Here is a 26,435-nt window from a genome sequence, read left to right as displayed (position 1 = left end):
TTTCCATGGATGCTGTAACAGTGCTTATTTCTCACTGGCATGACTACTCATTGGGGACAATTGATCTTTTAATAAATTTTTAAAGAGAAATCATGGCAAGTTCGGCCTTCCTGGAAAAAGTCCTGTAAATCAGCCTAAGATAACAATGTAAGTTTGCCCTCCATAGCCCTCCATTTTGCTAGCACCAAAATAACCCAAAATACACAAGTGTGCCCCACAGATTGTCATACAAAAGTGGTTCAATAGAAACTGATTCATGAACACTCAGAGCTGTGAAGAGGTGTTTCCTCTGGGCCATGAGACTGGACAAGTGCTGTAAGTTCTGGTGAATAAAGGTGGGGAGAGAGAGGCGGGTTGAATCAGAAGTTCAGTCAGGTCTGGACAGCAGCAATTCTCAATCCAGTTTAAACGACAGGCACAAAAGGGTTAAACCAGGGGGTTTGAAAGTTGGGGGAAATCGTCTTCAGCATATAGAAGCTGTGCAAATGGGCTGCAGGGCTGGGAGAAAAAGACCTAATGATGATTCCTTCTCACTTGGTGAAGTAGGAAAAGTCTCTATTTACACAAAATAAACTCTTTGCGGTATGTGGGAACCACTCCTAAGCAAGGCAAGGTGGCAAGTTTAAATGAGAGCTGGAACAGCTCCTCCTGTTTTGTAGATGATGGGCTCACAGACACTTGGCTACTGGAGAATAAGCTGAGGCGCGTTGGCCTCTTTTCCTCACTCTTAAACTTGGTAGATATTTCAGTTCTATAGGCCTGCACTAATTTGTGGTTTTATTTTAAAATTTCAAAAATGATAGCAGTGATTTCTCATCTATCACTTTATAAAGGTGCTCCAAGGGCCTCTAGGCCCGTAATGCTTTAGAATGAAGAGTTCTATAGGACAAATGTATTTGGGGGAAAGCTATCTGTCACAGTTCCCCTCCAGTAATTTCACAATGTGCCTCAGCTCATTAGCAACGTACAATACTGGTAAAGAAGCTTCCCTGAGCTTGTTTAACCCAGTGTCTACCAAACCACCACCCATTTTTCAAACAACACCTATTAACAGCCATGAAACACACTTTGGGAAACAGCATTCAAAGAGCCAAAGGAGGCAAAAAAGCAAGCATGACATTTCCTTCATTAAGCAGCTCTTAACAAAGAACCAGAGTAAAGTGTAAACAGAAGAAGCAAGCTTTCAAAGATCTCAACAGCCTCAGGATGGGCTCCCTACCTGCCAGTGCTTCTCTCTGACACTGTGATGGCACTCATTTCTCATGCAGCAACCCCCCCATGGCTTCCTCCCGTCCACGTTAGAATGTAACCAGGCTTTGCTCAGTTTTGCCTCAAAATGTTTGTTCCTGATGTTCTCTCATCACAAATGTTTGCCCATCCCCCAAAGCCTCTGCAGTGAACTGAGTTTCATCTTCTCTTATAAAGACTTTCTCCAACTTTCACAGTTCTCTGAACTTCACTGTTCTGACTGTTGGCAATGCTCATTGTAACACTTAATTGCATAAATTGCATATCCATTCCCCTACTTGCTACCACTTATTTCTCAGCTATCTGTGATTCCCAGTATATTTGACTCTTTCTTTATTCATCTGCAAAATCATCAGGTTGAACCAGTTAAAAAATGATGATCCCATACCTTGTCTCCCCAGCAACGTTATATGTAACTCCTGTTGGATAAGAAACATGTTTTTTAAATTTTATAAATCTTATTGCCCAAAAGGGCTGTGCACATAAGAAAAATTCAGTCCAAGAAAAAGCACAATTACAAGGAATCTTGAAACTATATGTATACGTGAGGTATACATGAGAGAGAGTTCTACTTTGGAGAAAAACACTGTAATCAAAGGAAAGTATTTTTTGTATAAATAACTATCTCTCCCTTCAGTGAAGGAACAGTGCTGCCAATAACCCCACAATGGGTACAGAAGAAAGCAATCTAAACCATCTCCAACTACTGTGTGTCTGAATGTACATACACAATCACTAGCACAGAAAACTGGAGTTTGAGAGTCACAGAGAAGGCAGGTATTACCAATAAAATAGCAGTTACACGTTTCCATTTGGGAATGTAAATTCCAGAGGCCTCACACAACTTGTTAGAAATATGAGTTGAAGCAATTCCCAGTTACTTTCTGATATTAAATCTAATTAGCTCGTAAGAGAAATCCTTATTCTAAATAATTTAATGTCTCCAAATTTTACTGATTTAAGAAACATAAACGCGACATTGCACATTTGCATCATCTTCTTTCTCCCTATTTCTATGTGACTTCTACCAGGAAAGAAACAATGCTGGGACATAACAGTTTGCTCTCCAGGAATTTCTTCTACCCCACCTTCAATACAGATCAACTTAATTTTACAATTAGGTTATTCTAAGGCTTTTTCATTCAAAGAGAAAAATTCTGATAAAACTCCAAACATTTTGCTATTTCTTAATTCATATATAATTTTTATTGTTTTTGAAAATCTGTGGTTCCCATGGCTTTATTTTTTGGTAGAACATGCTAGTGTGCAGTTTACCAAATGATTCTCAATTGATTGATTACCAGAGACAGCAATGCAGGAACCTCTCCAGAGGAGGAATTCGCTCAATATTTTGAGAGCCAATTCAAATGCAGTCTCCAAACTCAGAATAAATGGGAGAATTGGTGCTTCTCACATTTTATTTCCAAGCCCAGAGCCAAATCAGAACTACGTGCATATTACTAAGGAAAAAATGCTCCATTAACCCTATCCTTGGGATTGTGAAGCAAATGTACATCTAACATTTCCCTGATTAGTCACGGTTCCATCATCCAAGTAACAGAACTACCTCTATTTCCGATGAGGATTCTGGCAGTGAAAATAAATGAGACATTTCATATTAACTGATGCCTAAAAGGGCAAAAAACTTACTTCAATGTTTTGAGCAAAGCAACACTGACTCACTTTAAAACACTATTTAAGGTACTAGAAACTGTAATTAAATCAGGTCTTGAAAGTGCTAAGCAGAAGAAAAGTGTTAATTAGTAAATTAGTAAAAATACCATTTTTAGAGTGGAAAGCTTTCTTTTACCATTTTAAACGTTTACAAAAAACAATTTCTCAGTAAGGTGCAATTCGGAGTATTTAGGGAACCTTGATTTATGCTTTCTTTAAAAAAATCATAGCATCTTTCATCCAATGAGCTCAATGCTCTGTAGAATACATTTTTCCTCCCCAAATAGAACAATATAAAATAGAACATAAGGCATCAGAGAGAAAATTTAAATACAGGGCGCAGGAAAGAACATCTCTGGAGAGAGTGGGCATCAGCAAGACAGTCAGCCGACCGGGACTCATACATTTCCAAATGGTGAAGTAAGGGTATAAACAGAGCTTGCTCTAAAATCTCCTTCAGAACTTCGTTCAATTGTCACCTTCACAGTGAGGTTTTTTTCTGACCACCCCATTTAACACTGCAAACCCCACTCCCATTTCTGGGACTCCTAGCCCAGTTTCCTGCTCATGTCATCCCTACAGCACTTATCTCCTTATGTATTCTACAATTGGTCCATTCGCTTCTTGTCTGCTATCCCCACATGAATGTAAGTACCATAAGGGCCCACACTTTTGCCCCTTTTATCCACTGTTGCATCCTCAGTGCCTGGCACCTAGGAGATGCTCAGTAGTTATTACACGAATGAATAGCGTCAGGCCTCTTTAAACCAGACATCCAAAGCCCCGGACATCTTTCTGCTTGTGCTGTGAATCTGGAAACACTTTTGTAGAATAAAAATATCACACACCAAAAATAGTTCTTGTAAAGTTACAGACATTTGAAAAATAAATATGTCATATATATTCAGTTGAAAATACTTTTGTAAGTAATACATTGCTTTGGATTAATCAGATAAAGATGAAAGTCAAGAATTTTTCCAACAGTGTTTCTTGCTAACATTACTCAGTTATGCCTTTCAGCTCAGTATATTGTATAGGAAGGATATCTTGTTAAAACAACTGTTGAAGGCAAGTCATGTCATATCAGCCACACTCTGTACCCTATGGGAACTCAAATGTTCCAAACTCTATGTTAATATAATCTTGCTGCTCTGCTGAGCTAAGGCAAAAACCAGTTTTTTGATGCCATGTAAGGCTTCATAAAAGTACCACATTATCTATATGTCTTCCAGAAATAAAGGAAAGCTGAGGTGAAGATTATGCTGAATCAATTTAGGAAGGTAAATATTGTGAACGAATACCATAAAATAACCTAGAAAGGGATTCCAACCTCCATTTATCAACTAACAAGACGTCTATACTCTTCTTGATGTAATTGGTAACATGCTATCTACAGAAAAACAAAATTCTCCCACTCAAGGGCTCTCAGTGGCTTTTCAGCACAAGGCTCTCCACTTTCTAAGGCAGGATTCTCATGCAGTACTCTATGCAGCTCCACAATTCTCCTGTACTTTTTTCTTAGGATGTGAAGTCTTATTTTTAGTTATCAACCTCTATTCATTGAAACTGTCTGATGACAAAAGACAAAGACCCCACTTGTTTTTAGGTTTCCGGGGAGTGCTGAGGGAGAGGTAGCAAATAGAAAGACAAGACCAGGGTTTTTCTCTCTTAATTCATGCTATTTCGAGTCTAGTGAGAAACAATTATAGACAACGTAAAAATGCATATTACCAAAAACTGCACACTTGCTTCATTGGCTGAGGATTTTAAAGGCCAACTCTGATTATTATACACAAACAGACCCATAGAGATGTGAAAGATTTGAAGTCTAAGGTTAATTTTTTAAACTCAATGTGATTCCACCAATTAATAAAATACAAAGCAAAATGTTAGAAGTTAGGCACAGTACAGATTCTTATGGACTCTGTAAAGATAGTTCATAAAAGAGTTACTAAATTATAGTTATTTATTAACATTCAATAAATCATTGCCTCCCTAAACAAGATTTTAGAGAAGTTAACTTAAGGTTGTAAGTTCTCCCCTTTTGCCAGCTTGGTGGCCAATATTTAGTATAAAGGATGCAGTTTTCCAACTGTTTCTGTGACTACTAGAGGCTGTGATGAAATGTGTTCCAGCAGCCTGCAGAGAGTGGCAGGTGGACCAGAGACCATGGAAGCTCAACGAACAGAAGCAAGCGTTAGTTGTACTACAGTGATACCAGCTTTGTGAGCGAAGGTAAGAAGAGAGAAAAAACAGCAAGGGCAGGACATACCTTGGAAAGGAAGGTCACGAAGAATTTTAAGTATACGATAATATCTCTGAAGTTAAAAAGAAGTTGATCTCCAAACAGAAGAATAAAAATATTTTTAAATGATGCAAGCTTAGTTGCTTAACATATTGCTAACAAGAGAGTCAGATTCCCTTTCAGGATACTCAAACTCATGTTCTTTAAACTTGATGAAAATATAGAAGGACATTATGAAGATCCTGTTAAACCAGATAGCTTTTAGAAATCAAACATCATTTTTAGCAGTAAGTGCACTAAACCTTGAAAGTCAGGTCAGAATTTCTACAAAAACCAGTGTACAAAAACTATCAGAATTCCTGCAAAAGTGGGGTTAGTGCTAGGATTTGTGCACTCCAATAATTAACATACCCTTATTATTTAAAAAGGTGAAAACCTTCACTTACACAATGGATAAGAGGGGCCTGTATATTGAGTCAAAAAATAAAATACAACACTTCAATTAGAAAGTCTAAGGAAATTATAATTAAAATGGGATTTTTCCTTCTCTACTGTTTATCTAGATGGAGATAGGAATCAACTTAATAAGAGTGTGAATCTTCAAGTTCATAGTCAACAGATCAGAAAAATGTTATGGAAAACCTCCCTTCAATATGGTGGTTGTCAAAAAATGAATACTAATCACACAAGCTGGTTCTGTCATTAGCAAACACATCTACATCATTGCTCTCATGCAGTGATCTATCTTTAAAAAATGATGCGTCATTCCTGCACCATCACCTGTAACATGCATGTGTTATGTCTGATTGGCACCTTGATTCACAGGCAACATTTACTAACAAACAGAGTTGAAGGTCATTATTTGCTGATCACTAGTTTATGTTATCCATCCCTGTCCTATAATGTTAACATGTATTTGTTTCTTACATAATGAGATATGAGTTAAGTGGTAGCCATTTCTTTTATAAGTAATTCATCTATGGAACCATTTTTGGCTGCCTATGTATGTCCAAAAAACGTTTGTTATCTGATGAGTTCTTCTTGGTGCTCTATTGATATTTAATTTTTAAAGTATTTCCTGATCAAATCCTGTTGAAGAATGTAGGTAATCACGTAAACCACAGCCAGCATACCGAACCTAGGACAGTGATTCTTTTTACGCGGGCCTCTCACTGTTGTGGCCTCTCCCGTTGCGGAGCACAGGCTCCGGACGCGCAGGCTCAGCGGCCATGGCTCACCGTCCTAGCTGCTCTGCGGCATGTGGGATCTTCCCGGACTGGGTCACGAACCCGTGTCCCCGGCATCGGCAGGCGGACTCTCAACCACTGCGCCACCAGGGAAGCCCTAGGACAGTGATTCTCAAACTTTCTGGTCTGTGAACCGCTTTCATGAGTCAGGATATCACGTGGTCCATCCACCCAAACCCATGTTCACATAGTAGCCCTTAAATAAATCTTGAAATAGTCACTGCTTGCCCAAGCAGAAAATTTACATAGTCTTCTCACTTCTTCATTGTCATAACAGCCCGTCAGGTGGCCTCTTTCTCATCCACTCCACGCAAACACGGAGGCTAGAAAAATCCCACATACTCCACTATTCCTCAGCCCAAACCCTTCAGTTTATTGAAACCACATAAAATGCCAAATCCAAATTCCCCTCTTTTCCTTCAATGTCCTATAAAGGTCCCCTTCTCATTTCTAGTAAATTCTGAACAGAAACTCTTATTTCCATCCTCTGTCATATACAAACATGACTTGTTCATTCTCATCCAACAAGGACCAGCTTAAGTTTCAGCCTCTCCAAAAAGAGTTTCCCAATTCCCCACAGCCATAAATGCTCTTGTTCTCCTGGACCTGCAGAGAACTGAGAGACTGATACCATTCTTAAGGCACTTAACATTCTCTGTGTTGTAAGAAAATCATTTGTCAGCCTCCATCCCCTCGTACTGATTTAATTTCCTTCATACTATAGAGCACTACCTTTGGAAGATTACATATGTGATTTTGCATACTGGCTGCCCTCCTAGATCAAGTATAAACTCCATGCCACAGGAGCTGTGGACGTCCTGTTTATCACTGAATACCTAGGGCCTAGGACAATGCCTGGTACTTAGTAGGTATTCAGTAAAGAATTATTGAATCAAGAAATTGTTCTATTTCTGTGTTCCACTGATGGCCTGAAACTTCCTTGAGACTGAGGAATGTCCACAGTTTCTCACAAAGAGATGATAAATATTTCCTTGACAAATGAACGTTTGTTCCTGAATGGAGCCAAATAACTTTCAAAACTACCATATCTTCCCCCAACATATTCCATTTCCCCCCAGACATTACCAGATTGCCTAGTAAGGGTAAAATGGAATATTAAAAGCCAGCAATGATGTCACCATCATTTAAAAAATCCTTGTCTAGTGCATTCTATTTCCTGTTGAGGGTATAAACATAAAATTCTTTTTAAGTTGTGGAAATTATTAGGAAGTTTTTAAATTAAAATACTGATACATATGTTTTATTATATATATTTATATTTTTATAATTTTTCTTGTAACTAAAATACAAATTATAATATGGATCACAAATAAGTCTACATGAAAGAATACTGTGTCCCAAGGTTCCTGTTCTATAAAGGCAGAGACTGGATGTTGAATTCACTACCTGTAATTTCAAGAAAACCAAAGGCCTAGAAGTACTGGCTCTGCTAGATACCATGCCATGTGGGCACGTTTCCACACAGTCCTGCCAATTCCAGCCTGACCCAGGGCATCCCCCTTGTTCCATTTGTAAACAAAGATTTATGACAAATTATGTTCTAGCTTTGTGGATGGGACCACCCAACACATGTTCTCTTGGAACCTCATCCTAATTTAGATCCTGAGACCCCTGGGGGAAAAGACAAGTACAGTAGCCCATACTGCTCTTTAAAGTATTCAGTGTTTTTCTATTGTAAAGAAATTTCACGTTTGTTATATTAGGTTTGCAGTTTATTGTGTATTTTGCATGCATATTATAGGTTTACCTAAATTTCATAATGTAATACAGTGACTTCTAATACATTACTTTGTAATACTTATCTAATCGAGACTATTTTCTAAATGAATTTTTAAATCCTTTCCTGGTTTTGTTTTTTTTTTGGGGGGGCGGGCTGTGTGGCACAGTGGGGATGTTCCCATCGATTAATCCAGAACATTACAGTTAAAGACCAAGAATATTAATATATTTTCCACTGTTCATTTAAAAGCAAAATTGAAACACACTTTTAAAAAGATACCAATAAAGAATCTCTTCCTCAGAAATGTGACAGTAACATGTAGCTTATAGTTCTAGTTAGCATAACCACTTTATAGTGTACTTCTTATTCAAATAATTTTCAGAATAAATTTGTTTTTAATTTTTTGGCTGTTATGTTGGTTGCATGAGATTAACACTTAAGTGACACATAAAATTAAGACTCCATCCAACATTCTTTAAATAATTTTGTCACTTTTGTGGTTCATAAATGTTTAACAGCAAGTAACAATGGCATTAATCCAGGTAATTAAGGGAATTTAAAATGTAATTATACATTTAAATCATAAAATGCCTACCTTTAAACTATTGCTCTAGAATGATAAGGAGATAGATTTTCATTGGTTGTTTTAATAAATTTAATTATTGCACTTAGTTTTTGAACATTTCTGTATTTCAACATGATGGAAAGACTCAACTAAAAGATTCACTCCAAAATGTGAACTTTATGAAAACTTTCTGGAACTGCCTATTTGGCCACTGAATTGGGTCTCTCCTCAAGATGCATGAATAATCTAGTCATGGTTTTTCTTTATCTTTTTATTATGACCATGTAAGTGGTGACCTAGAAAAGTTTCTTGAGAGCAGAGAACTGTCCTTTTCTGTTCAATCCCACCTATGTCTTTTTACCAAGTTCTGTGCATCTTCTTTGATGGAAGCTCAATAATGATAATGGTGTTGTTCCAAAGATGATAAACTATTAATTTACCATGATGCTCAATGGTTGGCTCAGAATCACTCAGTAAACAGCAGAGAGATTATGTAACAACCTTCTGGGTAAATGTCTCATGAGGGCCATTTGTGCCCATTAGGTGGTATGGACTAAAATCTAGGAAAGAGGACAGATGCTGAAATTACTTATTTTTAGCACACACTAGACCAAAAATTCACTTTCAGTCTGCCATAACTGTCTAAATTCCATATTAGAAAAAAGACTTCTGAATCAGGATAAAAAATTAAGAGCACCCATACTGTTTTATACTTCAAAAAGTTATTATAAATATGCTTTAATATGTTTATATCAACATAGCGCAGTCTCTCTTGAGCATTCTTTGTGCTTTATCATCTTAAATATCTTGCATCCCTATTGGTCTAAACAGTCACCATTCTGCTCATTGGATAGTTGTAATTAGTCCACCACTGCATGAATGCAGGACCAGGTACAGAACAAAGAATGCAACCTCAGCTTTCCAACCAGCAGGTTGATGCTCTGACCCCTACGCCTTGTGCTATGATCATGAGTGATGGAGCTGTTCCGATGCAAGCTACTTTCAAATAATGATCCACAAAGTTAATCAAAAGGGCTTCCCTGTTCAATATTTACCTGTTATTCATTGACAGTCACTGTCTGCATTGCCATCTATGATGTATAGAGTGGGATCAGGAATACTGAGCTCAAACAGAACCTCAGTGCCTCGCTGAAGTACCAGGCACAATAAAAGCTGAATTAAGCTGCTCTTCAAACCACCCCTGACACTAAATATGTCTGCATGAATTCCACAGCAGCAAAGCATTGCTCTTTCATGGATTTGGAGCCCAAATTAGCTGCTGATAATAAGAGAAATGAAAAGATGAACAACCACATGAGGGGGAAAAAAAGAGATATTAGGTATCAAAACATAAACATGGAGGGGAAAATAGTAATTTCCTGTACTTGGACAAAAAAATATTATTCCCTTCTTGATGTGATCTCCTTGCTTTTATGTACTAGGAAAGTCATATCTATCCTGAAAATTATTTTTCTCATTTTAATACACATTCAACATTTTAAGCTAAAAAATAATAAGAAAATACTGATCTTTTTATGTGTTCGGTATTTAAAAGCTGTCTGTCAGTCTGTCAATCAAATGTACCCAGAAGGGGATGTTGACCAGACTCCATGTCCACCCCTGAAAAGAGACAGGTAATCAGACTGATCATAATACAATTCTCCCATTTTATTTTTTAACCATCAGCTAGAGAGCAAGTCTTAATACGAGACCTTATTATTCACATTATCCATGCAGCATGGCAGGTTTGAATACAGGTGTTTAAAGGAGGAAAGTCATTCCAAATGTTAATCCTCTTTTAACTAATTTTTCCTGAACATTTACTTAGGAATGGTAAACAGTTTTTGAGCATTTAGTATGTACCAGGCATTGTTCTAAGTTACATGTATTAGTACACTTATTCTCCATGATAAACCCTATGAGAGAGACTATTATCATTACTCAGAAGAGGAAAATGGGGGAGAGCTTATGTAACTTATTCAAGATCACTCAGCAAAAAACAGTGGAACCAGGGTTTGCACACATCAGTCTCCATCAGAGCCTGTACACTTACCCTCTACACTGAAGTTGCCTCTAATTGCCTTTAGCACTACTGAAGAGGTAAGACAATCACTGGCCTTTAATAAGCACCTTAAGAAGATTTGTGGAGTAAATAAATGAATTAACATCTCTAAGGAACTTGCAATTTTATTGAGAAGATATTATCCACACACACACCCACACACTCTTTTATCCTTTAACTTTTATAAGTTTATGTCATGCCTCGCCACTCTGTGTATGAGTTCCTAAAGGTATATATTTACATATATATGATTGAGTGCCCCCAAACATGTGATAGAGTAAACGACACATGAGGATTTAATCTTGGGCTCCATATTGACTTCCCTCTCTTCTCTATCCCCCCTCAATCCACTCTATCAGGAAATCCTGTTGGCTGTTCCTTCAGAATAGGTCAGAATCCTAAGTCTTCTCATCACCTCCACTTCTACACCACTGGTATGAGCCACCTTGCTTATGGCCATAGTCTCTAATCTGGTCTCCCTTCTTCCACCCTCAGCCCCCTGAAGCATATGCTCAGCCAGCTGCCAGACTGATCCTAAAAATTACAGTATGTCCCATTACTCCTCAATTCAAAACTCTTCCCAAGGCCCCATTTTAAGTAGAGTAAAAGCCAAAAGCCTTACATGGCCTGCCAGGGTCCTATGTGTGACTTTCCTATCACCTCGATGAACTGTCCCTTGCTACTGTCCTCCCTGCTCATACAGACCCCACCACACTGTCCCCCTTGTGGTCTTTGAACACATCAAGAATCCTTGAGCTGCAAAGCCTTCACTCTGCCTAGAGTATCTTCCTCTGCCTATCCAGATGCGTAACTCTCTCACATCCTTGGAGGAAAATGTCCTACTTTTAAATGGAGCCTCACCTATTTGAAACCATACCAAAAACTTCACCTCAACACCCCTAGTTTCTTCTTAACCTGTATTTTTGTTCCATAGCACTGACCACCAAACAGACTATGTGATCTACTTGGTTTTCAACATTTGTTGTTTACTGCCTGTCTCTAATGCCTTCGAACTTGGAGGGCGAAGATTTTGGTCTTTGTTCATCGACATATCCCAAACAATAGTTCCTAGTTATAGAACGTACTCAATTAATGTGTTGAATTAAGAGAGGAAAGAAACCACTGTGGATAAAGCCAAGGCACAGAGATAGTGCACGTCTTGTACCTAACACAAGTAGACACGTTTCACAGATAGGAGCAGAGAGTCTGGGCTGAGAAAGACCTTGGGGGAGAAGGGGAGGCAAACTAGAGCAAGACTGGTGGGTTTTAAACACTAAGCTATAGACACCATGTGGTGAGAATGAACAGTCAATGATTTTGAGCAAGGAAATTTGCTAGAAACATTACTTTAATCTGATAACTATTTAAGGCAGCCCAGAAAGGAAATTTGTACTGTCTTGCAAGGTACTTTGTGTACAGTAAACTCAAGTACTTAATAAAACTGAATGAGGGCTTCCCTGGTGGTGCAGTGGTTAAGAATCTGCCTGCCAATGCAAGGAACACGGGTTCGAGCCCCAGACCAGGAAGACCCCACATGCCGCGGAGCAACTAAGCCCGTGCGCCACAACTACTGAGGCTGCGCTCTAGAGCCCGCGAGCCACAACTACTGAAGCCTGTGCGCCTAGAGCCCATGTTCCACAACAAGAGAAGCCACCGCAATGAGAAGCCCGCTCACCGCAACTAGAGAAAGCCCGCGTGCGGCAACGAAGACCCAACGCAGCCAAAAATAAATTAATTAATTTTAAAAAAACTGAATGAGATGAGAGATAAGACAAGTAAGGGGGAGACCTTACTCCCCCTCCCGCTGGAGGGCTTTTTGTTTGTTCATTTGCTTCGTTTAAGGTTTTTTCCATGTAAAATAGAGATAAAATACAGTTCACTGGGTTGCTTTGAGGATCAATTGCGAAACACCAAGAAGTGCTTGCAAATTTGTTGGTCTTTAGATGCAGAGGTTGATATAAAGTGGATCACAAGCAGAGACATCAAGCAGTTTGGAAATATAAAACTTGAATTTGGAAAGAGGTAGGGCTTGATATAAAAGTTTTGGATTCATCCATTTCTGTGTGATAACTGCAGTGTAACAGCAGATGAAGTTTCCAAAGGGGAGACCTAATTTGCCTCCACACTCAAGGGTACACAGCTGGGAACACAAAGGACACTGCATGTTTAAGTGACTAATGTTCAAATATAAGAAACTTCCCTCCTCTACAGGTAAGGCTTTAAGCTCCTCAGAGTCTTATTCTTTTGCAGCAATAGATTTCATTAGACTATCCTTCAGTAGAGGATGAATGTTTTTCTGAGGAAAACTATCATCCTGCTCCAAAGGGCCACATCATTCTGTTTACAGGGGATAAACTGCTGGGCCAGACTGACTCAGATTATTCTGCTATAAATAGTCACCAGATTAAACTTTATCAGCTGTGTAAACCGAGCAACTGGCCTACCGTCTCTGAGCCTTCATTTTCTTCAGTGCAAAATTAGTATACTACTTACTTCAAAAATGGTTATTTGGGGGGCTTCCCTGGTGGCACAGTGGTTGAGAGTCAGCCTGCTGATGCAGGGGACACGGGTTCGTGCCCTGGTCTGGGAAGATCCCACATGCCGCAGAGCGGCTAGGCCCGTGAGCCATGGCCGCTGAGCCTGCGCGTCAGGAGCCTGTGCTCTGCAACGGGAGAGGCCACAATAGTGAGAAGCCCACGTACCACAAAAAAAAAAAAAAGTTATTTGGGTCAATTATCATAATGCCTAAAAAACCACAGAACACCACAGTTGGAACCTGTTACTTCCTTTCCTTCTGATTTAAGCTAATCAATTACCACATCTGTATTACTAGTTATGGAAAACCAGCCAACACAGAAGAATGGTGAAACTGAAACCTAACTTCATTATCAAGAGTTAAAACTTCTCTTGTCCACAGAAGTATCAATTTAGCCTCACAATGAAAGGCCTCAGCATCAATGGGTATTTCCTTTTGATGGCAGAATAAATCCAGCTGTATTGTCTATGTCTCAGAGCCTCGAATTTTGAGGACACTCTGTACCACAGCAGTCATTTGTGTCCTGCAAATTTCTCCTGAACAGAGCGAATAAAGGTACCTGTGGTGCAAGTGAACCAAACTTGCCACTAGATCCTTATAAAAATACACAACTGGACTTCCCTGGTGGTGCAGTGGTTAAGATATCCACCTGCCAATGCAGGGGACACGGATTTGATCCCTGGTCCAGGAAGACCCCACATGCCATGCAGCAACTAAGTCCCGTGTGCCTCAACTACTGAGCCTGCGCTCTAGAGACCGCAAGCCACAACTACCGACCCTGTGTCCACAACTACTGAAGCCCATGCACCTAGAGCCTGTGCTCCGCAACAAGAGAAGCCACTGCAATGAGAAGCCCATGCACCGCAATGAAGAGTAGACCCCGCTTACCTCAACTAGAGAAAGCCTGCGCGCAGCAACGAAGACCCAACGCAGCCAAAAATAATAATTTATTTTTTTAAATATGCTACTTAAAATCTGCCTGCCCATAATTTTAGTTTAGTCTCCCCTTCCCCAAGGCATTTCACAAGTGTGATAAATTAAAAAAAAAAAAGACAAAAGAGCATTCTTCATTCCTACCAGCCTCATATAAATTGTTACTAGCTTTGGGCAAGCAGCATTCAGAAAAGAGGGTAAACAATCTTGCTATCAGATGAATTTATAGATTGTCAATTTTACAAGAACTCAAGAATTTCTCCTATCCTCCACTTTCATCCCCACTGGATGTGTCTCCAAATCTCTCCTTTTAAAAACATGGTGACATGACCACCACTGCTTTCACTGATATTAATTCTAGATTTAGGACACCTGGTGAATTTCTCCAGGGGATGAGAACTGGAGCTGCTGCTTATTTTCCCCTCGCAAGCCATCAAGCAGTTAGGCAGTCCCTGGAAAAGCACGCTGCTTCCCTGGAAGTGAGCAAAGACCACGCTGTTATCACAGGTATCCCCCGCTTTTCTAAAATTTGCTTTACACCACTTTGCTTTTATGAAAGACTACATTCGTACCTGTTTTCAATAACTGAAAGAAATCGGAAGAGGACTTTCACATTTGGGGAAAGGGCAAAAGCGAAAATAGCCTTCAGTGTTTGTTTTGCGGTGAGAAGTTACAGAGGCAGTGAGCTCACCCTGAGCAGTGAGAGGCACCACCAAGTTCCTTCCCCAGGAACTATGCTCTGCATCTCAGCATCAAACCCTCATAGCTTTGAACTGTGTTTGTGAGCATGTGTCTTCACCTCCATTTATTTTGTGCATCTGTTAGCAAGACGGGTCCTAAGGTAATTGCTTCTTCACTTTACATCATTTTGGCTTACAAAGGCTTTCCTAGGAATGCTCTGCTTTCTGATGGCAAGGGAATCCTGCACTGCAAATGTTAATTCTTCATCAGGAGATCCAGCTGGTGTCTAAAGCACATGGAATGGGAAACTGTGCCCAACAGAGCCATGCCAACTCAATTTCACTCCTAAACCAATTTTGTTAGTGTGGTTGGAGAGTGGAAGCAAAGAGAAGAATCATCAAAAAGACCATGCGCCTCTTCTGGTTTAAAGTCCAAGGCATGCAATTGGCTGTGATTCACCCTGAGCACCCCTGACAGGCAATAGTCAAGGAAATGAGGCTGTTATGGAAGCTCACGTTGGTTGAAATGCAAGTGATAAGAATTGCTAGAGAGAGAAACAGGCCTCTCGTCATTGGCACCTAATGAGAAAAAGCAAAGAGTGAGGCCCTATATATAAAATCTTCTATGTAAATACTACTGCATTTAGTATTTATTGCAGGGAGTCTTTATAAATGAGCTGAAGGAAGGGAAGGGAAATGAGGTTTTAAATAAGATACGATGATAGTCTATTTAATCACATAAATATCAAGTGCTCAATTCCAAAGAATCCTCACACTAATATGTGAATCACAAAGGTCTCAAGTTGGCCAACAGAAAATCACTCAAGTATACTTTCCTTACACTCTGGTTATTGAACCAAAATCCTCCCAGAAACCAGACCTCTCTCTGCTTTGAGAACTAGATGAAAACATCTCAATGCTGAACACAGTAAGTAGCATTCTTTTTAAGCAACCTAAGGATTGATGTAGCAGATGTGGCATGTGAGAGAATGAGTTGGTAAAGTAGCCAGAAAACTCCGTCTAATCACTTAACGGTTACCTCTCATACGTGTACATATTCTGATCTAAAAAAAGCTGTATGGGACTTCCCTGGTGGTGCAGTGGTTAAGAATCTGCCTGTCAATGCAGGGGACACGGGTTAGATCCCTGATCCGGGAAGATCCCACATGCCGCGGAGCAACTAAGCCCGTGAGCCACAACTACTGAGCCTGCACTCTAGAGCCCGCGAACCACAACTACTGAGCCCATGCGCTGCAACTACTGAAGGCCACGCGCCTAGAGCCCATGCTCCACAACAAGAGAAGCCACCGCAATGAGAAGCCCACGCGCTGCAACAAAGAGTGGCACCCGCTCGCCACAACTAGAGAAAGCCAGCAACGAAGACCCAACGCAGCCAAAATAAATAAATTGATTAATAACTTTTTTAAAAAAAGCTGTACGTTTCTCGAGCCCACTATACCCTTCTCACCATTAGCTTCATCCTCTAACTTTCTACCTTTCAATGATGGACTCTCTAGATTAAAATACTGAGAGGATAGAGAAGGATTTTTCTGCTGAAAATTTTATCACTAGTTCTTGTTTTTTCTAACTAAAGAATTTAAATTCCCCACACAAGAAAGTAGTAAAAGTTCAGAAAGGAAACGCAAACTGCAACAGGAAAAAATATACGTTGTGTAAGACAGCAAATCTCTGCAGAAAGTAGTTTCTATATGGAAGGTGACTAGTTTCCAACTTCCCTTAAATAAGTTGCTTGTGGACAAATTAGAGCACTTGGCCCCAGATATCTGTCAGCTGAGGCAACTTGTGGATGGATTCACAAGGAAAACCTATATATGTGGATATAGAACTATCAAAGATGACATGCATATAAACACACTTATACATAAGGATAGACACCAAATTGTTAGTGGTAGCTGTCTATGGGTGGTGTGATTACAAATGCTATGTTTTTTTTATGTTTATATGCATTTTCTACATGCTCTGGAATGAAATGTGTTGCATCTCTATTCAAAAAGAGCTTTTCCAAAAGAAAACAATATAACTAATCTAGCAATCGCAACCCACCCCCTAGGCCACCAACCCAGAGCCATGGCATTGGACTTAATGAAAGGTAATTCCAAGAGTATCCCCTTAACACAAGTTGATGTCCTGCCACAGTGTACTCGATAAGCTCCAAAGTAACACAAATCCAAGGTCATTACTGAGCAGAGGACAGGGAATTCCCTGAATCAATAGACAAATACATGGAAATAAAATTTCTGAGTAAAGCTGAAAACAATCTCTCCCCTTGGTTGTTGGTCAGACTATTAAGGGGGGTACGCTGATTATGTATCTTCTCATTTAAGTGGATAAAAAATCCTGTTGCATTTTTTCTTCTGTAAGCTTATACATACTTTTAACACAGATCGTAATGCTTTTTAAGTGGCATTTCCATTTTAATGTATTTTCCATTGGAAATTTAAGAAAATATAATCTTCCTAAGCATATGAAATTTTCTGGTGTATGAAATTAACAGTGATGCTGAATGTTCACTAAAGTTCACAATTATTCCTTATAATGCAATGCTGTATTTTGAATGCTATGAAAGTGGAAATTCTTGCATCTATATTACATAACACATGGTAATAAATGGCAAATTTAACATACAACTCAGGATGTGTTCCTTTAGGAACGTTAAATTCAACATTTCCATAGTCATAATGGCTTATCTTGCTGGAGGCTAAATGATTATTTCCATTTTGTAAACAAGAGCTCTATGAGGTGAAGAGTCGTACCCTAAGTTAGATGAGTAACAAAGCACTGCTCATTTAGTGAGTTTTTACTATATGCCAAGCAGCATAGTAAATGTTTTTGTGGTTTAGACCTTACGCTCTGCAGTCAGACAGATTGGAGGTCTAACGCCCCTTTCTGTAAAGGGCCACACAGGAAACATTTGAGGCTTTGTGGGCCATATGGTCTCCGTCACCACTACTCAACTCTGTCATGGGAGCACAAAAGCATACATAGACAGTGCATAAGTGAATGGGTGTAGAAGTGTTCTAATAAAACTTTATTTACAAAAACGGGCAGGGGCAACAGATGTGGCCAGTGAGTCATAGTTTAGTGATGCTGATCCAAACCCCACCATATCCTACCTTCTTAACCTTGAGTGAGCTACTCTATAAGTTATCTGTAAAATGGTGGTAATAAATATACCTAGTGCCTACGTTTATTGTAAAGACTTTTAAAATGTATATATTAAGCTACTAGCCCACTGCCAGACATCAGTATCTGGTAAAAGATTAGTAATGTTAGCCATTATCATCTTCTTTATCATCACATTGACCCTCAAAACAACTATGAGATAATTATCGTTTTTGCCTCCATTTCAGAGGTGAGAAAACAGAAGCTTAAAGAGTTCAGTAACTTGGCCACTGTCCCACATCTAATAGATAATTGTGGGGCTAGGATCAAACTCAGATCCATTTCCAGGAGGTTTAGCTCTCTCTAGCAATGATTAAATATTATTGCGTGGACTTGTGGATCTAAATTGGACTAAAGCATAATTCTTCTACTCTGATGCATAAACTAAGACCAAAAATTCACTAAAGACATCTTTACAAACAACATACAGAACAAGCTGTTCTTAAGGTGAAGAGAATTTATTAAAACCACGGTTTATAGATAAGTTTGCTCTATTATTTTTTAAATCTGCGCACAAGCACATTAGTCTCCGTCCCTCTCTGAAACCACCCGTTAGCGATTTTGAACACTGTAGTTGAACAGCATGCCTACAAAAGGCTCATTGTAGCTCTATTCCTGTAACCTTGACCTTTACTTTCTGTTCTCAAGTTTCTAGAGTTCTCATACATACTGCAGGTGTCACTAACCAATTATTTTTAAAAATCTAGGCAGTCACTTCTCTCATAATGAAAATATACACTCTGGTGAAGCCAATTAATATTCTTTCATTTTAAATCATGCCTCCTGTGCCTGTGCATTTTTACTCTCTGGCATTCCTTTATCTTGAATTACAAGTGGTCTGTGAGGAGAAAGGCAAATATGAAGCACCTCAAGCCAAGAAAAGCAGTGAATTTGTGGATAGGTCCTGAACTGGATTTCATATTGGGAGAGTCCTCCAAGATGTTTATAAATCAAAAGTAACTTCAAACTAACAAACACAGGATGACTGCACGCTCTTCCATGCAAAGCACACTAAATAACTTTCTAAACAGAGGAGGCGCTGAGGCCATGGGCCACTCCGCAGCAGCTTTCCTGCCTCGGGTCTAAGCTGCTTCCAGAGCTGTTCTCTAACAGGCAGTCCGTTCCACACTCTGCCCCTCCTGAAAACCCCTCCAGGGCCCCCACAGGAGGGCAATCTACCAGATGCCTTTGCTCCCCTTCTCCAATCTTAACTGTCGCCTTTTCCCCAGCCCTCCACTCCTGACACGTGCCATTTGTGATCTGCTACACAAGAAAGACTCTTCTTTTAGCCTAAATCACTACCTCAGGCACCCCTCCCCCAAATCAGGTATCTCCTCCACCATGAAGACTCCACGGCCCACCCTGACTATTAAAAATACCTCTTGCATGGCGTCACTTCCACAGTTTGCACTCATCTCACCAGAGGCACCTCTCGCATGGAACCCCAATTACTGGTTTACATCTCAGTCTTCTAGGCTCCTGGAGGGCAGAAGTCTCTTAGTCACCTTTGACCAAGTCAGTTTGTGTAAAATAGCACCTGACTCATGGGTGGCAATCAAAATACATTCGTTAAATGAATAAATTAGTTCCTTTTAAAGCTAGTCCTAAATAATACACTTGTATGCCATCACATTACCAAGATACGCTACTTCAAGTCATTTGCAGGCAAAATCATTGGTGTGATGCTAAAATTAACTGGGAGAAACCACCAGAAACCATGCTGAGGTCTGAAAGGCATGATGTGGAAATCAGAATTCATTTGGACGTTGAAAGGCTTGAAGCAGTTCTTGCTGCGAAGTTCAACGTCTGTTTAACATGCAGATTCTATTAGAGCTCTTTATGAAGTTCACTGTATATTTCGCTTTTCTCAATTCTTAGGTATTTACTGATCCAAACACAACTGGTGTTAATTATTCTAATGTGCGTGAGGTGGGGGATGAGGATCCAGTATAATAGCAATCAATCAATCGGGTTAAACAACCAGTAAAAGAACTTGCTGCTGCCACTGGAGCCTCCTTGACCTTTCCCTCCCCTTCAGCACTGGTGACCATCTATCCCCCAGCAGCCTGCCTGACAAGGCACCTGTCTTGTTCTCCTTAATTGGGAGGACACGTGCAAGTGGTTAGCACTCTGTCTGGCACAACACAGCAGATGAAGACTGGTGAATTTCTTCTTTCTTCATTCATTCTCCTCCTCTTACTCCTGGACCCTGTTAATTCCTTCCCTCTTCTGAGTCTGAATCTTCCCACTTCAAACCCCTACTTCGTGGCAAAGGCCAGCCTCAATACTGTCCCGAACAGGAGAACACCCTCCTTCTGGGTTTGTCCCTCCAGGCCCAGGTTAATTCCTCCAATCTCTGTCATGGTGTCTGAAATTACTCTGTTGGAGAAGCCACCCTTTTTTGCTTGAATTCTTTACTTGGAGTTGCTTATTAAAATTCAAATGGAAGAGTAACATTATCAGTTAACAACACCTGACCCTCAATGAGGGGGACAGACAAAAATGTATGCCCCACCTCTTTGGGGAAAGGCCCAGGCATGAAACACTACCCAGGTATCCAGGTGGAGTAAATTTCACAGAGGACGAAGATGGGCTTGGAATGGAGAAGAGAGGAAACAAAGACAACCCTCACAAACTTGCCAATGTCTCCTTCTCTTTAGGTGATACCTGTCTAGTCAATTACAAGCACCTTCTCAATCTTGGCTGCACTTTGAGACTAGGAACCCTGAGTTAAACCTCTTTGTTCAAAATAGGTACAGCAGTGCCCACTGACATGGCACGTAGCATAGGCTCGATAAATATCAGTAACTTAACTTCCAGTCTCCCCAGACTCATCTTAAAGCTGTGCTCAACAACAGTCATTTCAAGGATGCCCAATCTTCCTCGAATCCCTCTACAGTAGTATCCAACCAGATAGCTAAATTGTGGCAAACTTTAAGGCCCTAAAGGCCTTTCTCAGCTGACTCTTTCCTACCTAGTTATCTTTCCCCACAATCACATATTAACACAGGTAATTTAATGAATTTATTGCTACAATTCCATCTCATGTCTGGGAAAGTTTCCTTTCCTGTGACTCAAATATCTTCTTGTCTTTCTTTAAAAATAAAGTTTAAAGTTATCCTAATTATTATGGAGGGGGATATTTTTTTCCAACTCATACATACTACTTTTACTTTTATGACTGAAAATAGAAAAAAATAAGACAACTGTTTTAATTACAAATAACCATGTCATCTCCCAATCCAGTCTACTACTTTATAGATGGGTTCACTAAAATCTAAAGATACTAGGGCTTCCCTGGTGGCGCAGTGGTTGAGAGTCCGCCTGCCGATGCAGGGGACACAGGTTCGTGCCCCGGTCCGGGAAGATCCCACATGCCGTGGAGCGGCTGGGTCCGTGAGCCATGGTCGCTGAGCCTGTGCGTCCGGAGCCTGTGCTCCGCAACGGGAGAGGCCACAACAGTGAGAGGCCCGCGTACCGCAAAAAAAAAAAAAAAAAAAAAAAAAAAAAAAAAATCTAAAGATACTATTGCAAACTATAAGGAGAGCTAAAAATGGAGAGAGGGGTCTGGGATCTAAAAGTTTCAGTACTTAGCAAAATGACAGCTTAACATAAAGCAATGAAATTTATAAAGTATTTACAATGTGGTTAGCATTCTTGAAAACACTGTATTCCTACCCTTTGCCAAAAAAACTTAATATCACCAATTACAATTTGAAGTTTTAAACTGTCCATGTCATAGTCATTTAATGTAAGAAGTTAGGGTAACTACCATTATTCTGAAACCATAAATTATGGACATTTTGAAATAATTAATCACAGGTTTCATATTCCTATGCACTTTAAACTTCAATATCATTGAAATGATTTAATTATTTTAATAATTCCCAGTAACATCTAAATGCAACATATAAAATGCTTTAAAATGTAAAATAATTCACAATAATTATAAAGCCATAGAATTACAGTTGGAAGGAATATCACTCCTCTTAAGTGATATATGCTGGTAAATATTTAACAACTACGTGGGGGTAGGAAAGCGTCTAATTTGCAGCATTTTCCAATTTCCATAGTGAAAATACTTTGCCCAATTTCAAGTCACCAGTATGAGGTCAGGGGTCAAAGAGCTGGAAAGATGAGCATACAGCCTGCTCTCATGAGCCTATCCAAGTTGGCTCCAGCATATCCTAGATATGAGAGACCAGACAGTCCTCAACCCTTTCCACAGACTGACCATTTCTTTATGACTCACGGTACCCTGAACACTTACTGATGTAATACCCATACGTCATTATGTTTACATGTCCACCTACCAAATACTATAGTGGCTTTCAATCTTTTTTTGGATATAAAACACAGTGACAAACACATTTTAAGTGATAACCACACCCCATGTACACACATACGTGCAGTTTTAGGTACACATACACACACATAAAAACCGGAAGCCTCACAAGATAAAACACACTCTTCCTAAGTGCGATGCACTAAAATTTTCTATTATCTTCCAGCTCATTTTTAAATATCTAATCTTGATCCACCAAATTGGATTCATACCCCAATATTCCAGTAGGGCCCCCCAAATTAAAAAACAGTGCTCTACTAGACGCTAAGCTCATTGAAGATAGGATTATATGTCTCTTGTCTATGTCTAGCCCTGTGTCTAGTAGTAATTATTGAGGCCCAAGAAGGTTAAGTAACTGCCCAAAGATGAACCTGCCATCTTTGATAAAAGAGCCCTCAAGGCAAGTGATAATTCATTACACAGAATCAGGATGTTCATGGCTTGACACAGAAAGCTAGAGGGTCTTCTAAGACAGCCACTCCTTCAGCAGAAATTAATGGAAGTTTTTTTTTAATTGTACTAAAGCCATCAATGATGGAACTATGGCCGTTTACCCACCGTAGCATTAGGGCCAGCCCTGCCATCTGCCTAGGATGACTAGGCAAATCTGAGTGATCAGTGTTTCCCTTTTACTGATAACGTTCACCCCTAAAAAGTGTTGAAAAGATACCCATCTTTTTCACAAAACATTTTCAATCCTCTAGGGAGGGGACCTATACAAAGGCCGGTTAATAGTAAATATATTATATAGAATATACATACTCCTATATATAATATATATTAACACCAGCTTTCCAATACCCAGCAGCCAAAGGTGTAGCTGGAGAAAACACTGAGGGAAATAAAGTCAGGATCCACAGCTTTTTCTCTTCAATGTGCTCTTGCACCACATGCTTTTTTATAGGTGCTATTAAATGTACACTATAGTTTCAAGACAATCCAGATAAGCATCTTCACTAAAATACACAGCACCATTAATCATCTCAGTGACAATGCTCCCATTTAACATCTTGGGGATTTCCTCCCCTTCTTCATCATTTATTTGCCAATATTTCCTTGTTATGAATATCCCCCTAGTGACTTTCTCTGGCAGTCACAGCTGTGCTGTCTGCTGTGTCTACCTTGACTACAAATAACACCAATTCTTAAAAAAGCAAGCCCTTCAGATGACACCTACGGTTAGAAGAGACGCCTTCCTGTGGACTGAACTCCTGGAGACGGAGGAGACGCCATCCACCCATCCTCACTCTCGGGAGTTTAAACAGACAAGCCTCAGCCTTTAAGTAGACAGGAATGTCAGACACGTGACACTGGCTTAATTACAAATGAGCAACAGTTGGCTGAATGGTCAACAATTAACGGCTGCTTTAATACGGTCTTTAAAGGACCCCCTTCTTCTACAGCAAAAGGCTTCCTCAAAGTATCCACGAATCACAACAAAGCAGCAAAATCACTAACAAATTACAGAAACCTGACCACCAAGAGCCTCAGTAATTATGGCTCACAGATAATAAGAATTTTCAAAAAATATTCATCAGAAAAAAATCTGCATTAGAATTACACTAATTCTGATGGAGAGAATAACACTATCTAGACAACAGATTATCAAGAAATAAAGCCAGAGATAAATAAGTTGCAAAGATACAGGAAAGAGTCCCAGTGCCATCCATTTTGCAACCATTTCAGAGCGTATCCTCCAGGGGCTCCAGGATTTCTTGATACTTTATAAAATGGAAACCATGAAAGAAAACGCTCTACATCCAATTGGAGAAGTAAATAAAAGTAGAACTCACCAGCTTGTATTCAGAAAGGAGGTTTAAGGAAAAAGGGTACTTTCTTCAATAATGAAACTCTATTGCCAAAGAAGAGTTTGAAGTCAAAAACACACCAAAGTATATTTGAAAAGTATATCCAGAAAGGCTAATGCCTTCAGTGAAATTATGTTTACCTTACTTTACATTTTCTATAGGGGGATTTAATTAATTAAAAGTAAATGTTGCTTCCATCAATATTTCATAACTTTTCTGGAAAGCATAAATTTTTTCATTTTGGGGAAGACTCCAATTTAGATTATTGTGTTAGACAAACAAAAACCAAAAACTTTCTTCTCTGCAAAAGCAATACAAGTCAAGCTAAGATACATTAAAATGCCTTTCCTTCCCAGAGCAGAGTGTTTATTTCAGTGATAGCAACAACACCTGGTTACCAACAGTGCAGATTCTGTTAAGTAATGGACCAAGCAAATGGCAGCAAAGGCAGAGGACTCAACTTCAATTTAACTGTCCTGTAAGGTACATAGTAATTAGCTGCAAAGCTCTGAAATCTTAGCTAGCATGTTAAGTCTGCTACATGACAGTATAATTTGACTTCTTAAAGGATTATGCAAATTACAACTCATCATTCCATTACAGGACTGGAAAAAAGTGACAGCTAATTTATACATAACACACCTTTCAAATCCCTAAGATGCATAGCACCTGTGCAATGTATTTTGCCGAGATTTTCTTGCATATAAGTACTTGTTTATTGCAATATAACGAAGCTTACCTAAGAGGTTTAATATAGTCATTTAAAAGAAAACCTTTTAGACCACAATTTCAAAAGAATAAACATTTTTTTCTGTCTTGATTTCATAGGCAAAATTTTTGGTTGTTTTTGTTTTGTTTTGTTTTGTTTTTCCCCACTAAATTAGAGAAATATAAGGTTTCAATACAAGGACATTTTTGAATAGCTGGCAACCACAAGCACTGATGCACGAGCCAGAAGGAAGACTCACAAAGATTTCAACATACTTCTGGTAGGTAGATTCACAGTAGATTCCGTCATATCTGTAGATTTTCCTACATTCTGATTGGTTGGGCAGAGGATGCTGGGCAGTTATTCTGTAGAGGCATCAAAAACAGATAGACATGACTAGAGGTTCTCTACAGTCAACCGGAATGCAGGATAACAAGTATGTTGAAATTTAATATTATTTGCTTTTTTATGCTTTTGAGCTATATACATAAAGCAATGTGTACATACATTTTAGAACATTAACTTCCACTTTTAGAAACCTGCAGTCAGAGAAAACATTTTTCAGTTCTTCATCAGAAGAAAAAAAATTCTTTTTATCTCAGAGTCATAAAAGTGGAAGGAAAGAAAGACATAAGGTCTAAGGCTTAACTCACTCTACAATCTCCATGGTTATAGGCTAAAGGAAATGTTAAAAACAAATGTCATTAGTGTTTTTGTTACAGGATCATCATTAATTCAATCATGCATTACGTTTGTAGGCAACTGTAAATTAGCTATAAAACCTTAGTAAAGTTAATATATTTTTCAGCTTTACTCAATTTATATAGAGTTGGTATTCTACTGACTTCTAAAGGGATATGATACAGCTTACAAACTAAACCCAATTAGGGATGAAAACACAAGCGAGACCGTCGGGAACACAGGTTAGATGTTAACAGGCACCTAAGATGAGCTGATTACAGTGGATCCAGGTTTCTTGGCAGTTAAGGCAAAAGGGGAAAAAAGGCTTATACAATTTTCATGTGTATTACTTAAGCATATAAATTCATCTGAGACTCTCTGCATTATATAGACATGAAAATGCTGAGAGTTTTCTGACCATTTCTTTCAACTGAAAATCTCTTCTTTCAGGAAAAGAAAGTATTTAAGGAATCTATCATGTTGTATTTTAGAGAAAAGTAATGTATTGTAATCAAAGCACAATATCAATAAGAGTACCAAGCCCTTCGTTTTAAAACCACTCTATCAGAAAAGGTAATATCCATATAATGTCCAATTCTTAAGTATCAATATACATATATATATTTAATAACTTCTTAATTGTTAATTAAAACATGTAATGGGTTCATGTTATTTTGTAAAAACTCAGATGACTGTTTCCAATTTCTGTTAAGTGGAGTATTAACTTACTTAATATTTCATAAGGCTCAATAAATCTAAGGACAATACTTTAAAAAAT

General features: G+C 39.1%; 1 protein-coding gene across 4 annotated transcripts in view; it reads right to left on the bottom strand.

Annotated features, from left to right (window-relative positions):
* NPAS3 (neuronal PAS domain protein 3) overlaps window positions 1-26,435 on the bottom strand; it is an 867,013-nt gene that overhangs the window by 735,511 nt on the left and 105,067 nt on the right. Inside the window, exon 1 of one of the 4 annotated variants that reach the window (XM_049705381.1) lies at window positions 25,252-25,336. The exons of the other annotated variants lie outside the window; for them this stretch is intronic. The gene's annotated coding sequence lies outside the window, so the exon portion shown is untranslated. Of the gene's footprint in view, window positions 1-25,251; window positions 25,337-26,435 lie in introns of those variants that run through there. 4 annotated transcript variants of the gene reach the window in all.

The sequence above is a fragment of the Orcinus orca genome, chromosome 2, assembly GCF_937001465.1.
Source record: "Orcinus orca chromosome 2, mOrcOrc1.1, whole genome shotgun sequence".
Taxonomy (NCBI): Eukaryota; Metazoa; Chordata; class Mammalia; order Artiodactyla; family Delphinidae; genus Orcinus; species Orcinus orca.
Note: the sequence above shows the minus strand (reverse complement) of the source record. Positions and strands in the feature narration are given on the sequence as shown.